The 16611-nt window shown below is 35.2% G+C and overlaps 1 protein-coding gene across 3 annotated transcripts in view; it reads right to left on the bottom strand.

The window, feature by feature from the left end:
* LOC148954749 (uncharacterized) overlaps nt 1-15323 on the bottom strand; it is a 61904-nt gene extending 46581 nt beyond the window's left edge. The window contains exon 1 of one of the 3 annotated variants that reach the window (XM_089086720.1): nt 15176-15323. The gene's annotated coding sequence lies outside the window, so the exon portion shown is untranslated. Of the gene's footprint in view, nt 1-5192; nt 5389-13850; nt 13936-15175 lie in introns of those variants that run through there. The other 2 variants (XM_089086719.1, XM_089086721.1) reach the window with 2 other exon arrangements.
* Between the last annotated feature and the right edge of the window lie 1288 nt (nt 15324-16611).

Here is a 16611-nt window from a genome sequence, read left to right as displayed (position 1 = left end):
TAATTAAGAGTAAAAAGAGATTGGAAGGCTAGCAGCCCTTCTCTTAAACCCATTTTTTTCCAAATGCATCAAGTCAAAATTTTGAGACAGCCATTTTGCTCAGCATAGTAGAATGATCCAGCCAGTATGTCTTTAGAAATATTAGGCATGTCAATCCTCCACAATTATGCAATTGGCCTATTATGCTTTAAAACAAAATGTTGCTTAAAAATAAATCAAAAGGCATTTTGATTTATGCTTTCCACTACAGCCCAACCACAGCGACTCCCTAGGTCACTCTCTGCCATAGCAATATGCGTTTTCTATTATTCACCTGGTCAGCCCGCTGCAGCAAAAAAAGCTTTTTGGGAGAAGCTGCAGGAAACGGCAGATTATGTCCAGAGAACTCACCCATATTTTGGAGTAGTAATGCTAGGAGATACTGACGAACTTGATAGCAAATCGCTGGCCAGGTCACTTAACCTTAAAACTCCAGTCGATTTCCCAACAACTAAGGGGAATACTTCTCTGGATGTAATCCTGGCAAATTTTTCGGAATATTACCGGACTCCAAGTAAACTAGCCCCACGTGGTGGAAGTTATCGTTATATGTTACAGTGGAACCCCTTGGAAAAAGTAAAAATTAAATATTTAGTAACCAATGTTTCTTCACGACTGATCACTGATCATGATCTGCTGCAAATCGGTGACTGAATAGAGGGAGAAAACTGGGTTACGGTATCTTCAGCTAAAGACTTGGATTCCCAAGTAGAAGAATTCCATAATAAGTTAAATTCAAAATTTCTCGAGTGCTTTCCCGAACATAAGACTAAATTCTGTTCTAGTGATAAACCATACATAAATTGAAAAATAAAGAAACTTATAAAACATAAATTGCGCCTTATATGAAAAGGTCAAGTGAACCAAGAAAAACAGTTGGCAAACCAAATAAAATGGAAAATCAAAAAGGCACAAGCAAATTACTATGAAAGTGACGTTGAGCATCTTTTGGAGTCCAAAAGCGTCACAGTTTTTCAGTAAAGTAAAAAGTATGGCTGGCAAAAGTTCTCAACCAGTTGACTTCATGAAGGATGAGCATCTAGAGAAAACCGCAAATGATTTAAATGCCCATTTTGCTTCAATTGTGCAATCTTACCCCCCTCTTCCACCCGAGGATCCTCCAGTAAGTTTAACTACTCCTTCAGATGATAATTTAATTGCTGATATTTCATCGGCAATTATAATCCGTAAACTCTCTTCGTTAAAAAGAACTTCCGTTGCCCCTTTTGACATACCAGTTGCTCTCATTAAAGCATTTGCTAAAGAATTATCATTTCCCCTTCAGGTAATTTTCAATAATATAACAAAAACAGGATATTTTCCAAAGAAATGGACGAAAGGGTTTATTACTCCTATTCCAAAAAAAGGAGCAGCTAATGATTTCTCCGGTGTCCGGCCAATCACAGTTACGTCAGTTTTTAGCAGAATATACGAAAGCTTTGTTGCCGCATGGCTGAAAAAATATCTTTTGAAAGTAACTGATCGAAAGCAATTTGGTAACATCCCTAAGTGTTCGAAAGTTCAATACCTCGTTAATTTAATTGATTTAATTTTAAAACACCTGAATGAACCTGGAAAATGGATAAATTTAATTGCAATTGATTTCAAAAAAGCATTTGACCTTGTTGATCACAAAATCCTTTTGGAAAAAATGGCGGAAAAAAATATACCCAGCTTTATTATTAAAACCATCAAGAGCTTCTTAACAAATAGAGAGCAAACTGTGAAGTATAAGGACCAATTTTCCACTTCTCTACCAGTTTTTTGTGGAATTCCACAAGGAACTGTGATTTGGCTGCTGGGCTTCCTCCTCATGATAAATGAAATTGCTGCTGAGCTGGGGGACAGATGGAAATACGTTGACGACTTGTCCTTAACGGAAATCGTATCTAAGGATTTGAAGAGCAATGCTGCTGGTTTCATCGACCAAGTTACCTCAGAGGCGGCTGAACTAAACATGGTTGTGAATAAAGACAAATGCTTGGTCACAACATTTTCTTTTCTTCAGAAAACTCAACCGTCTTTCAAACCTCCTATCGCTTCCAAGCTAATAAGCCATAAAATAACTTTACTTGGTGTGGTGATTTCTTCTGACCTCTCATGGCGGGAGAATACAAAGACAATTGTAAAAAAAGCTAACGGCACAATCCAAATGCTAAAAACACTGAAAAAATTTTGAGTTCCTAAGGATAAGCTGAAACTAATATTTCACACTTTCATCTGCCCCTTAGTTGAATATGCTTGTCCGGTTTGGCACTTTGCCCTTACCCAGGATGAAATTGATAAAATAGAACGAGTTCAGAAGAGATCACTGCAAATCATTTATGGTGGTTCCCCTCTACCTTACTCCTTTTACCTCAAGGACTTTAAACTTGAATCCCTTTCTTCCCGCCGAGAAAAATTATGCCAAAGATTTGGCTCCTCCCTCCTTCAACATCCCATCTACCGATCATTCCTTCCCCCACCTTTTGTCCCTATAAGATCTTGTCCCTCCAGGGAAGTGGCTGAGAAGGTTCCGAAACTAACCCCAGTCCACTGTAACACCATGCATGATAGTAAAAGCTTTGTGCCAAGCTTTGTCAAATATTACAATGATCTCTAGTGTTTTTATTGTTTAGTTTATTTTTATCCTGACGAAGTTTTATCAGATAATTTTATTCTCAATCTCAAGTGTTTTTATCCTTTAGTTTATTTATCCTGACGAAGTTTTATCATACAACTTTATTTTGATAATTATGACTAAGAGACATCATATTTGGGCTCTGCCCACGAGAGCTGTCTTGTTTTTGAATTAAATGAATTTGAATCTTATCTACCTATATTAACATTCAGTCTCATTTTAAGTGGTCCTTCTTAGTGTTTTATTTAACTTACCTGGACTTAGAAGAAAGTTAATTTTTTTTGTTTCAAACCCCTTGGGAATTCACCCTTTGTCTCCTTTTTTTACTTCTCTTGTAAACTTCCTTCTTCTATTTAACAGCAGGCAGGCTTTTCAGTAACACTATTTAGCCCTTTTCCTTTTGCTTCACTCTGTGGGCTACAGAGCTACTGGCTTGATTGCCTCATATTTATTAGATATATTCAGATATCTTTCAGCAGATCTTTCGACTCTAGGAATTCAAATATAAGATGATAGGTGTCGATTTCTATACTCTGTGTGCAGGTGTAGTTGGCTAGGCTCTTGGCTGATAGTGGGATTTTGTGGTGTTTGAGGTATTTTAACAGTTTACAAAGCAAGGTATGGTGTGCAGACGTCAGCATATTACATTCAAATAGGCAATGGTCAATTGTTTCATTATTCATATTACAATGCCTGCAAAGAGGGGACAGGGGAATTGAACCACTTGAATTAGAAAGCTTATATGAGAATGCAAGGAAATTTAGTCCATTTGTTCCAGAACGAATTCTATGATAAATTTTAGAAAGATACTTATTGGGAAAGGGGGAAAGGATAGGATTAATCGTAAGTAAACAATAAATCTGACATTTCACCTGCATCTATTTCTTCTAAAATTGCGGATTTGCAAAATCCACAGTTGTCAAATATAACCAATTGATATATTTCCATAGCACCATAGACAACATTGACGTAGTCGTTTTTCGGGTATTTTTCGGCGATTGTATTTCGAATTTTTGTGTATTTAAAACAAAATTCATCCTTGTTGAGTTCTTCCTTTATTTACTTTTTTTGTAGACAAATCCTCCAGTTTCAGTGAATCAAGCGCTTTTCCTTTTTCGAAACTTGCAGGATTGCCAGTGCTCATTATGTTTGTTGCTGCTTCTTTTTTTTTCACCAATATTGGATTTTTATTTGTTGGAAGCCAAATATTAAAGAAATCAAGCTGTAATGCCACCTAAAGGCAATAAACGAGTGTGAGCAAGCCCATGCAAGGATAAAGATAGCTGTGCTGCCTGTAGTATTGGTCTAGATGATGCTGCAGAGGCAATTAATTGTGATAAGTGTGGAAGATGGCTGTGTGCAACCTGTCTTAAGCTAAGTGCTGAAGAATACAACCTACTTAATAAAATGACATCAAAAATAGGTTGCCAATGGTTGTGTATTCTATGTACTGCCAATCCACCTGAAACCCAAGATAATTCAGTTGCTGCTACTGTGGATGATGTAGCCCAAATTGTTACAAACGCAATTTCATGCTTACAAATGAGTCTATTCCAGCAAATGAGCACACTATCTGAAGGACTGAACAGCAACATAGAAGCAATTAAAACCAAAGTTGATACAATTGAACTTGCAGTAGAATCAAAGTGTAACGTCACCAAAGTTAAAGAAATTGCATCTGATACTGTAAAGGCTGAAACAAAGACTCTAAGAACAGACATCAGCCACCAAGTGCAAACAAACTTAAGAACACTAGTGTGCAATGAAATAAATAGAGAGCAGCAGAAAAAAAAATCTAGTTGCTTATGGCATTCCTGTGACAACAGATGATAATACTTATGTTCAAAACTTTTTAGAGTCCCAGCACAGCCTACCATCTGTTCCATCTCCAACTTAAAACGTCTACCCCCTAAGCAAACTATTGCCAGTGAATCAGTTCAAAGACCTTTCTCTCTACTTTTCACCATGCCTACAATTTTGATTAAGCATACCATTATTAAAGTCAGACATCTAGTTTTATAGGGACATGTCAAGAGAAGACAGAACTAGACATAATACACTTGTTGAAGAGCTGAAAGTAAGAGTTACCGCTGGAGAAAAAGACCTCGCTATTTGTAATGGAAAAATATTTCCAAAAAACAGAGCACTGTGTGTTGCAGAAATGTGCACCCCACCACCCATGCAAATGTAAAGCTGCCATATGTTGTAAATAGTGTTAATAGTTATGATGATAATAAAAGTGTTTATATGCCTCCATATTTTACTCTACTATCCTTGTTTGAAAGGTGTACCACATCAGAAACTTCAGTTAGCCAGTCCAGCATCAATGACCATTCTCTCTGCCAATCTACTGATTCTATGCATACAGAACATGAGGAACAAGGACCAGATATCAAGTTCAGACTTTAGACTTCTTATTGGCCAATTTAGATTAAAAACTTCTTACATTAGCCAATGTAGATGAAATTACTAACAAAATAAATGAATTAAAAAGTCTAATTTACCATAAAGATTATGATCTGGTTCTACTTACCAAAGTGAGCCCTAAGAATACCAAGAGTAGGTTAGAAGATACACATATTCAATTGCCTGGTTACCAAATCATCTCTAACCTCTCATCAAAAGAATGCAAGCATAGCTTCCTAGCTTATATAAAAGCAGCATATATTGTCCAGGAACTTCATATAGAATCTAGCCTTCCATCTGTGGAGGCCATTTGGTTTGAAATCACAGAACAAGGCCAAGACCTATGCCAAACCAGGATTGGATGTGTATACTGTAGTCCCTCAGCACCCTCCTTCATTGATACCAAGTTTGCGCTCTCAAATATGTTCTGGAAAGCCATAGAAAATTTCAAAGGAGATTATCTTATAGGAGGTGACTTCAATTTTTCTAATATCTCATGGAAAGAAGGTTTTCCATATAACCCAGTTACTTGTAGTTCATCCACCATTAGTCTTTTTATTGATTGTATTCATGATCTCTCTGCCTTCCAAGCAATCAACCAACCAACACGTTTTTGCCCCACCAGCAACCAACATTACTTGACCTAGTCTTTGTTAACAATAGTGAACTGATCCAAAGGATAAATTATCTCCTGCCTATTGGAGAAAAGTAACCACCTTGCCAATGAATTAGTTATCCATAGACACAAAGCAAGAAATAGACATAAAAAAGATATTTACAGACTATGAGGCAATTAGGGTCACATTGATGCAGATTAACTGGGAGTTGACCCTCCAGGGGAGGGGATCAACAAGCAGTGGGAGAAATTCTAGGCTCTACTCATGGAAAGTCGGCAACAGAACACAATAAAAAGTTTTATCCCCACACCAAAGACCTTACCAAACATGACAGCTGGCATAAGACAACAAAGAAACTTAATGAAATGCCACTGGCGAAAAAAGGATAAGCTAGCCCATTATGAAAAATATGTCAAAGCATGAAATAAATTAAGGAATCTCACTAAACAACTGTACCGTAATTTTGAGACAAGACTAGCCAACCAAAGTAAGTTGAACCCTAAAAAATTCTGGAATTATGTATCAAACAGTTTGTGGTAATAAACTGTAAGTAAGGAGCAACCCAGCTCAATGGTAACCAAAACTCTAAAAAACGGAATTTTGATACCAATAGATACATCAAAAAAATCAGATTTTAATTCTGATTTCAAAAATAGAAGTTTCATCAAGTTTAATCTTACCCATCAAAAGTTACGTGCCTGAGAAAATTTGGCTGATTTTCGAAAACAGGGGGAAAGACCCCCTTAAAAGTTATAGAACCTTAATGAAAATCACACCATCACATTCAGCCTATTAGAGAACCCTACTGTAGAGGTTTCAATCTCTTATCTACAGAAATGTTGAATTTTACATTTTTTGCCAGAAGAAAGATCATGGATGTGTGTTTATTTGCTTTGTTTTTTTCTTTTCCTCAGGGGTAACCGTATTGACCCAGTGGTCCTAGAATATCGTAGGAGGGCTCATTGGAACAGAAATTAAAAGTTCTAGTGCCCTTTTTAAGTGACCAAAAAAATGGAGGGCAACTAGGCCCCCTCCCCTGCTCATTTTCTTCTCAAAGTCACCCAATTAAAATTTTGAGATAGCCATTTTGTTCAGCATAGTCAAAAATCTTTTAACTATGTCTTTTAGGATGACTTAATCCCCCATAGTTCCCAAGGGAAGGGCTGCAAGATATGAACTTTGCCTATTACTTACATATTATATTGGTTATCGGGAAGTATACAGACATTTACAGGAAGGATTTTTTCTGGTGGGGAGGGGGGGGCTGGAGGAGGGGGTTACTTGGGAGAATCTTTCCGTGGAGGGTGTTTCTTTGGGGTAAAGGACATTTCTATGAAGAGGCTGCCAGATTTCCAAGCATTATTTAAAAAACGATCAGAAATTAAATTAAAAAAAACAAGTTTTTTCAACTGAAAGTAAGAAGCAACATTAGAACTTAAAACAAACAGAAATTATTACGTATATGAGGGGGTTCTCCCCCAAGTCTATTCTCACTCTTTACACTAAAGTTTTTTTAGTGCTTTCAAAAGAGCTATCTATTCTATTTAAATGGCCTTTGTGATTCAGGGGTTTGTGAATTAAAAAATTTTTTAACTTTTAATGTAAAGAGCCTGGTATTAACTAAGGGGAGAACCCCCTCATATACATAATAACATATATGTAATAAAAAAAACAAGTGATACAGCTCAATAGTAATCAAAACTTTTAAAAAACGGAATTTTGATGTTAATATATGTATCAAAAGAATGGGCTTATAATGCTGATTCTAAATATATAAAATTTTATTAAGTTTAGTATTACTCATCAAAGGCTACAAGCCTGAGAAAATTTACCTGATTTTTTAAAGAGGGGGGAAACATCCCCTACAAGTGAAAGAATTTTAATGAAAATCACACCGTCAGATTCAGCATATCAAAAAACCCTATTACATAGGTTTCAAGCCCATATCTGCAAAAATCTGCAACTTTGTATTTTTTGCCAGAAGAAAAATGTACAAATATAGAAGTTTGTTATGTAAGTTAATTTGTAAATTATGTCAGAATCAAATTTAGAGACAGCCATTTAGCAAAAGAAAAGTAAAAATTTTATGCAAATTTTGTTTACTTATTCAATGACGGTGAGCCAAAATAAAAGCTGCATTAACTAAAAAACGATCAGAAATTAAATAAAAAAAAACAAGTTTTTTAAACTGAAAGTAAGGAGCAACATTAAAACTTAAAACGAACAGAAATTATTCTGTATATGAAAGGGGCTGTCCCCTCCTCAACACCTCGCTCTTTATGCTAAAGTTTGACTCTGTCTCACAACTTTATTTTTTAAAACAATAAAAAACTTTAGCGTAAAGAGCGAGGCATTGAGGAGGGGACAGCCCCTTTCATATATGGAATAATTTCTGTTTGTTTTAAGTTTTAATGTTGCTCCTTACTTTCAGTTTAAAAAACTTGTTTTTGTTTATTTAATCAAGCAGAGATCCCAACTGGAGATCCATAAAACACTTAACAACAAGTGACCAAAATGAAGTCATTGGCACACAAAATATAGCAGATCTTCTAAATGAGCAATTTGCATCAGTCTTCACAAATGAACCTGATAATGTTCTCATTCCCAACTTAAAGAACAACATCCAGAAGGAAATGAGTTGCATTACAGTTATTGCTACTATGGTTAAAAAACATCAAAAGTCTGGTTATAAAAAAAAATGCTGGTCCTTATAACATTCATCCTTGTCTGCTAAAAGAAGCTGCTTGTGAAATTGCCCCTGCACTATCTATACTTTTTCAACATTCCTTTCGTCATAAGTATCTCCCCTCCCAATGGAAACTAGCCTATATCACACCTACCTTTAAAAAGGGGGATAAATCCAAAGCTGAAAATCATAGACCTATCAGCCTCACGTCTCCTGTTGCAAAAGTCCTTGAGAAGATTGTTAATGCTGCACTTCTTCAACACCTTGTTACTAATGAAATTATCTCCAACAGGCAGCACAGCTTTCTCCCAGGACAGTCTGTAGAAACTAACCTTTTAGATAACTACAAACAAGTTACCCAGCTACTGGACAAAGGCCTTCCTGTCAATTTGATTCTTTTAGACCTAGCCAAAGCATTCAATAATGTCCCACATAATTGGCTTTGTTTTAAGCTAATAGCAGCAGGAATCCACTATGAATTAGTAGACTGGCTTCCTGACTGGTAGATCTCAAGACAGTACAGCTCTTCACAACAGATAGCAAATGTATCTACTCCCAGCCCTGTAATGTTCTAAGTAGTGTTCCCCAGGGAACAGTTTTGGGACCCATACTGTTTCTTCTTAATATAAATGATATGATTACTGAAGTCAACAACCACTTAACCCTTTATGCTGATGAATCCAAACTATTTGGTGTACCTGATAAACCATCAATACAATCTGACCTTGACCAGATAGGGCAGATAGGTGGTTTCTCTCTTTTAACATATCAAAATACACCACCATTCATTTTGTTCACAATAATCCTCTGCACCAATACACTACAAATGATAACCAGACATCATCCCCCATTCCCCTCCAAACTTGCACCAGTGGCAGGGACCTGGGAGTCACAATAGATAATCTTCTGAAGTTCCATGAATATTCTGCACAAATTGATCACACAGAGTCTTCTTGAAGCTTTACAAGGTACTTGTGAGACCAGTTTTTGATTTTAGAACCTGCCTTGCTGGTCCTTTTTACAAGGGTGATATACAGTTGATTGAAGGTGTACAAAGGAGGGCCACCAAGTGCATCTCTGGACTTGGTGAGAAACCATATGGTGAAAGGCTATCTAACCTAAAATTCCCATCTTCTGATGCAAGCGGACTGACATGCTATTCACATATAAATTTGTTGACCAACCCCAAAATCAGTTCTTTAACCATTTACCTGACAAAAGACAAACACAAGGTCATTCTAAGAAGCTTCATAAGCCCCAAGTTAAAAGTAGAATCAGACAACATTTCTTTAGCCACAGGGACATTAACAATTGGAACTGCTTAAGCAAGGAGACAGTGTCTTCAACATCAGCTGAAGTTTTTAAAAGGAGACTTGACAAAGTATGGGAAGCCAAACCTTCAAGATACAACTGGAACTGTCCATCATCGGTGTCTCATAAATAGTGATTGATATATGTGTACATACAACAGAGTTGTGCTAGGATGCTGGTTTCAAGGGTGTCCTGAGGCTCATTTTATTGGGGGGGCGGGGGCGATCTTTGTAAATTTTACAGAATTGCTACCTGATTTATGCTGAATTTTCTGTAGAAATCAAGAATTTTGCTAAATTTCTGCCAAAATTTTTGCTCAGCAAAAATTTTACCCAATGTCAAAAAAGTTGGGGGGCAGTGCACCCCTCCCTGTCCCCCCTCTGGGATGCCCCTGGCTGCTTGTCATACCCAACCAACTTGCATACTCTATCAGAAATTGATGCTGTGCAGCGGTGTTGTCTACTCTAAACTACAGAAGAATGGTTTCCTTGATCATACTTATCTGTGGTCAATGTTACCAAGTGGGCTGAAATTGTATCTATCCTAGCACATTCTTAGTTAGAAGGTGTGTCACTGGGCTGTTCTTTTTATATTTTTGTGTAAATTGTGTTTTAACTGCCTTCTCAGCAATGGAGCCAAACAGATCCAACATTGGACCTTATTTTGCTCTGAAGTGTGAATTAAGGTAATTAAGATACAACTATTACTACCTCTGCTCTTTCAATTTAAATAAATAAAGAGTGTAAGTGTATCCAGGTTGTCAAAGAGCATAGATAGAAACTTTTGGGAATGATATAGTTTTATTTTTTCAGGTCCACTTCAGAAGCTATAAAATTCAATAAAAAAATATTGTCTTTGTCAGGATTAAAATTTTTGAAAAAGTTTCTCCAACATACAAATAACAACACATACTATAGATTCTTATAATAAAAATTGAAAAGATGTAAAATATTACTTTTTCCATGAAAAAGACTATCAATAAAAAAAAAAAATTAATTTAAGGAACTTTCTCCACAAAACAAGTTTTTCAAAGAAAAGTAGAGCTCCATTAAGCCAAGAATGAGCAGAAATAAAGTCAAATAATCTTCAAAGTACAAAACCACCACAAATCATTATCAATAAATAAATGAAACTCAAAATGAACAGAAATTACAATTGCAGAATTTCATATACCCAAGTATCAGAGAAACAAGACTTGATGACCCAATTGACAGCCATCTAGAGAGTGCCATAACAGGGATGTTTCCCTAAAGGCACTGAGGATCCTCTAAGTTATAGCCAAGTCTAACTCACAACAAGCCAAAATTAATATGAGTAGGACTGATAACCCCCATGGCTTCTCAAAACCAGAACATAGTTTGCACTTTATTGAAAACAAAATACATTTTAAATGTTTTCACTTTTCTTACTTTCATAAATAAAAAATCATCAAAACTTTAAGGAATAAGTATCAGTATATCTCAAGTAAACTGATAATTCATAGTTATTTGTTTTGTTCTAGATAGCTAAAGACAGCTTCTAGCATAGCTAGATAGCTTTGTTCTAGAAAAAAAAACATTGATATGGCTTAAAATTTTACTCAGATAACAGGAATGGCATTTTCAGGACTAAAATCAGTGAAATAGGGACTGATAACTGAAAACTAAGGTAATCTGTTGTTTTGTGAAAATTTTAAAAGATATAGACCTATCAAGTAGGTAAACTTCTAAGACATAGGAATCAAAAGGAGGTTAACATGGAAGCTTGGCAATAAATTTCCAGAGTATGTTTTTGGCCCTGGATTCATTACTAATGAAATCTTTTATTTTCTAGACCTTACCAATTTCCTAGATAGTGAAAAGTACCTTGTCCTGAATTTTACCATCTGGGTAAATGTTTCTTTTCAATATTGTTTCTTTCTCAATAGCCCCAATTATGCATTGATACCAAATGCATTGTGTTTTCATTGCATTTATGGTATTTAAACTGTTCAAAAATCTTTGTTTTATAAAAGTGAAACCTTTCAAAATAGATCTGTTGCTTAAATGAAGTGCAAGAAAAGTATTCTCAGCATTACAACTTTGCTCATTACTAATTTAAGAGGTTTTAAGATCTACAAAAACATAATTTTAGAAAAAAAAATGATATGGCCTAAAATTTTAGCCTACTCAGATAACAGAAATTGTATTTTCAAAACCAACACCAGAAAAAAAGAAACTGAGAACTGAAAATTAAGGCATAATGTTGTTTTGTCAAAATTCATTAGGTATAGACCTGTCAAGTAAGCAGCATTCAAAAGCGTGTCTAGCTATAATCCTATATCTAGCCAGAATTCAATGTCTAGGGAACAACCATTCACAAGTAATATTCAGCACTTAGCTAGACATGCTAGACAAGGCACTTGGCTAGACATTGAGTTCTAGACTCTAGAACCCAATGTCTAGGATTTTCAATTACAGCCAATCAGAATGTGTCAAGTTCCACTATTTTCATCATTTTTGTTTACCTTTGTAAACTGAAATTTAATTTTTGTTTTCTCATTAATTGTTTTTTTTTTAATTTTAGTCAAATATGCAACACCAGACATAATAGTGAAGCACACTAAGGCCATTTGGTAAATTTTTACCAAATCATATTATTGACTTACAAATAAAGTGAATATACCATTTAATGCCTTTTTTATGCTGATTACAAATATAATAATACTTTCTGTTAGAAATAAATTTTAGCCCCCCCCCCCTTATATGTCAATTCAGGATATATATCTGCACATTTGGGGGTGGGGGCTAGGTGAGGGGGGGCTTTCGTTTCTGACAGAAATGATTATTATATTCATAATCAGCATAAAAAAGGCATCAAATGGTATATTCACTTTAGTTGTTACTCAATAATATGATTTGGTAAAAATTTGCTAGCAATTCTGGTAAAGTTCTACGAAATAATATTATTGATTTTGTACTAAATTTAATACACACTCTTATGCCTTTTTTTATGCTTTTTATGAATATAACAATATATTATTTCGGAATTGAATTAAAGCCCCCCCCCCCCCTATATTGGATATACCGAAACTAAACCTGAATTGGCATAGGCTACAGGGGGGGGGCTGAAACTCATTTCTGATAGAAATGCTTATTATATTCATAATCAGCATAAAAAAAGGCATTGAATGGTGTATTCATTTTTGTCCTAACTCAACAATATGATTTCATAGAACTTTACTGCAATTCTTTTGCTTAGGCCTATCTCATCCATTATCTTGTGATAGTAAAAATAGAGATAACAATTTTGAAAGCTTTGCCAGTCAATATTTACCAAATCATATTATTGAGTTAGGACTAAAGTGAATACACCATTTGATGCCTTTTTTATGCTGATTACAAATATAATAAGCATTTCTATCAGAAATGAATTTCAGCCCCCCCCCTATATATGCCACTTCAGGGTTAGGTTAGATATAGCCTATATAGGGGGGGGGGCTGAAATTCATTTCTGATAGAAATGCTTATTATATTTGTAATCAGCATAAAAAAGGGCATTGAATGGTGTATTCACTATATTCCTAACTCAATAATATGATTTGGTAGATATTGACGATTTTGCCTGCATAAGCTCCCTTGATTGGCTAGAAATGACAAGTTGAAACTAAATTTGTAGTTTTACCTAAGCACCAAATTTTACTTGTGAACAGTCATTGCCTAGACATTGGATTCTGGCTAGACACGTGTCTAGACATGGGATTCTAGCTAGACATGCTTGTGAATGCTGCTGTAGGCAAATTTCTAAGACCTAACAAATCAGAAGAGGGTTAACTTGTAGCTTGGCAGTGCCTTCCCAGATCATGTTTTTGGCCCTGGATTCATTATGCCTACTGAAAGTTTTATTTTCCTAACATAATAACTTTCTAAGATAGCAAAAAGTAGCTTGTCTAGAATTTTACCATGGGTTTGTTGAGTTTTTTACTTATGAAAACCACTCTCCCATGTGATTCATAAGTCATTGTTGAAACTAGATGTTACTTTAGGGCACATTTAAGGCCTTTAAATAGGTTTTGGCAGTGAAACGGTTACAACATTTGGAAAGAGCATAAAATTAACAATAAGTAGTGTGTTTAGCAAACACAACCAATGGCCTAATACAAAGCCAAAATAAGCCTACTCAGCCTAGGGCCAATTAAACAATTTCCCACTACCTATAAAAAATGGCTCTGCTACAGCTGATGAATAGGAGAATTGCTTTTGTGAATCATCAGATTTCACAAATATTATCTCAATAATATTTGGTGGTGACCAGTATATCTCAATTAAATTTATAATCCATAGTTATTTGTTTTGTTCTAGATAGCTAAAGATAGCTTCTAGCATAGCTAGATAGCTTTGTTCTAGAAAAAAAAACACTGATATGGCTTAAAATTCTACTCAGATAACAGGAATTACATTTTCAGAACTAAAACCAGTGAAATAGGGACCTATCAAGAAAGGTAAACTTCTGTTGCTTGTCAAAATTTTAAAAGATATAGACCTATCAAGTAGGTAAACTTCTAAGACATAGGAATCAGAAGGAGGTTAACATGGAAGCTTGACAATACCTTTCCAGAGTATGTTTTTGGCCCTGGATTCATTACTAATGAAGTTTTTATTTTCTAGACCTTACCATTTTCCTAGATAGTGAAAAGTACCTTGTCCAGAATTTTACCATCTGGGTAAATGCTTCTTTTTCAATATTGTTTCTTTCTCAACAGCCCCAATTATGCATTGATACCAAACGAATTGTGTTTTGATTGCATTTATAGTATTTAAACTGTTCAAAGATCTTTGTTTTACAAAAGTAAAACCTTTTGAAATAGATCTGTTACTTAGATGAAGTGCAAGAAAAGTATTCTCAGCATTACAACTTTGCTCATTACTAATTTAAGAGGTTTTAAGATCTACAAAAACATTTCCTAAATTTAGAAAAAAAAAATTGATATGGCCTAAAATTTTAGCCTACTCAAATAACAGAAATTGTATTTTCAAAACCAGAAAAGAAGAAACAGAGATCTGAAAATTAAGGCATAATGTTGTTTTGTCAAAATTCATTAGGTATAGACCTGTCAAGTAGGCAAATTTCTAAGACTTGACAAATCAGAAGAGGCTTAAGTTGTAGCTTGGCAGTGCCTTCCCAGATCATGTTTTTGGCCCTGGATTCATTAGGCCTACTGAAGGTTTTATTTTCCTAACATAATCACTTTCTAAGATAGCAAAAAGTAGCTTGTCTAGAATTTTACCATGGGTTTGCTGAGTTTTTTACTAATGAAAACCACTCTGCCATGTGATTCATAAGTCATTGTTGAAACTAGATGTTACTTTGGGGCACATTTAAGGCCTTTAAATAGATTTTGGCAGTGAAATGGTTACAATATTTGGAAAGAGCATAAAATTAACAACAAGTAGTGTGCTTAGCAACACAACCAATGGCCTAATACAAAGCCAAAATAAGCCTACTAGGCCTAGGGCCAATTAAACAATTTCCCACTACCTATAAAAAATGGCTCTGCTACAGCTGATGAATAGGAGAATTGCTTTTGTGAATCATCAGATTTCACAAATAATATCTCAATAATGACCAACAATAGATAAAAACATCTTCAATCAACAGCTAATATCGTCTTTTCATTTTGTGGCTGCTGTCAAAATTATTATGTTTTTGTCTAGACAAAGCGCTAGAAATGCTAGATGGCAATAAAGGGCTAGGCACACATAGCTGATTTCGGGAACCGATTTCAGCACCAGTGGACAAACGATAGCGGTAAGAAAAATTTGTTGAAAAAAATATTATTGCGCGAGATTTTCAAAACAAAAATCATGGACACAAATAGTCGCCAGGAGTTTATTAATTTGCATCATGATTGATCTCAGCTGAGTTCTCAGCTCAGTAGCGGGGTCTTTCACCACAAACATCTCTGGTTGACTATTTATTTGTATATGTAAATCGGCGCCGAAAACTAGAAAAATTTCAAGCTCAAAACGACCCCGATTTCTTTTAAAATCGGCGCTGATTTGGAAATCAGTTCCCCAAATCAGCTTCGTTTGCCCAGCCCGTAAGTCAGAGTTCCATAGGTTCTCGATTTGGTCGTCATTTTTAAGAAGAATCGCAAATTGTTGTAAAGTTGACTTACCTTAATTACTTAATCCTCCTGCTGGGTGGTGTCGAGAGCGTCTTCAATCTTTTCCATGAGGGTGGTCAGCAGCAAGAGCGTCAATTGGTTAAAAGTCGTAAAATATCCGAGCTGGAGTATAACTTTTTACGTAATTTGTCATATAGCTTTTGTTTAGCGAGTTTATAATAATTTTTATGCAACTAATTAATTTACCAGCTGGAAAAATAGCATTGGTGCTCTAAAGGAATGAGAATGCTTGATCCGAGCGATATCGCGTATAAATAAAAATGAACGATATTAAAATAATCTTAATCATTTTTTGAAGAACACCAGTAATGTCACTGGAGTACGGGTAGTTTGATATAATTTTAAGTTTAAAAGCAAATCAATCATGGTCCTCCTGGTAAATCAACCTAAGTTTCAAAGATTTTCGAGGAATTACAAAAAATTAAAAGGTTTTTCACTACCAAACTGCATTTTTGGAGCGAAATCTAGGCCGGTCAGTGAAACAATGAAACTTTTCGAGTCTTTGATTGTGACCTTATGAGTTTTGATGTTCTAAAGTTCATAGCTTGAAACTTCAGTTATAACCAATTTTATTAACTTCTTTGGGTAAATTTATCTTGTGGCACATAAACCGGATGGCAAAAATAATTTGGTTCCGTGCTTTTTCAAAAATAACAATGTCAACCATTAAAAATACACACGTGCATACAGGAATTGAGAGCTTTGGGGCAATGTCAGTTTTTAATTATTTCTTATAAGCAGTTGGTTCACATCATTAATTTGCAAAAAAACAAAAAAAAACAGCAAC

The sequence above is a fragment of the Artemia sp. Qi Xiang Cuo genome, chromosome 3 (genome assembly GCF_049724085.1).
Source record: "Artemia sp. Qi Xiang Cuo chromosome 3, ASM4972408v1, whole genome shotgun sequence".
In the NCBI taxonomy this organism is placed as follows: Eukaryota; Metazoa; Arthropoda; class Branchiopoda; order Anostraca; family Artemiidae; genus Artemia; species Artemia sp. Qi Xiang Cuo.
This window is presented reverse-complemented; position numbering and strand designations above follow the sequence as displayed.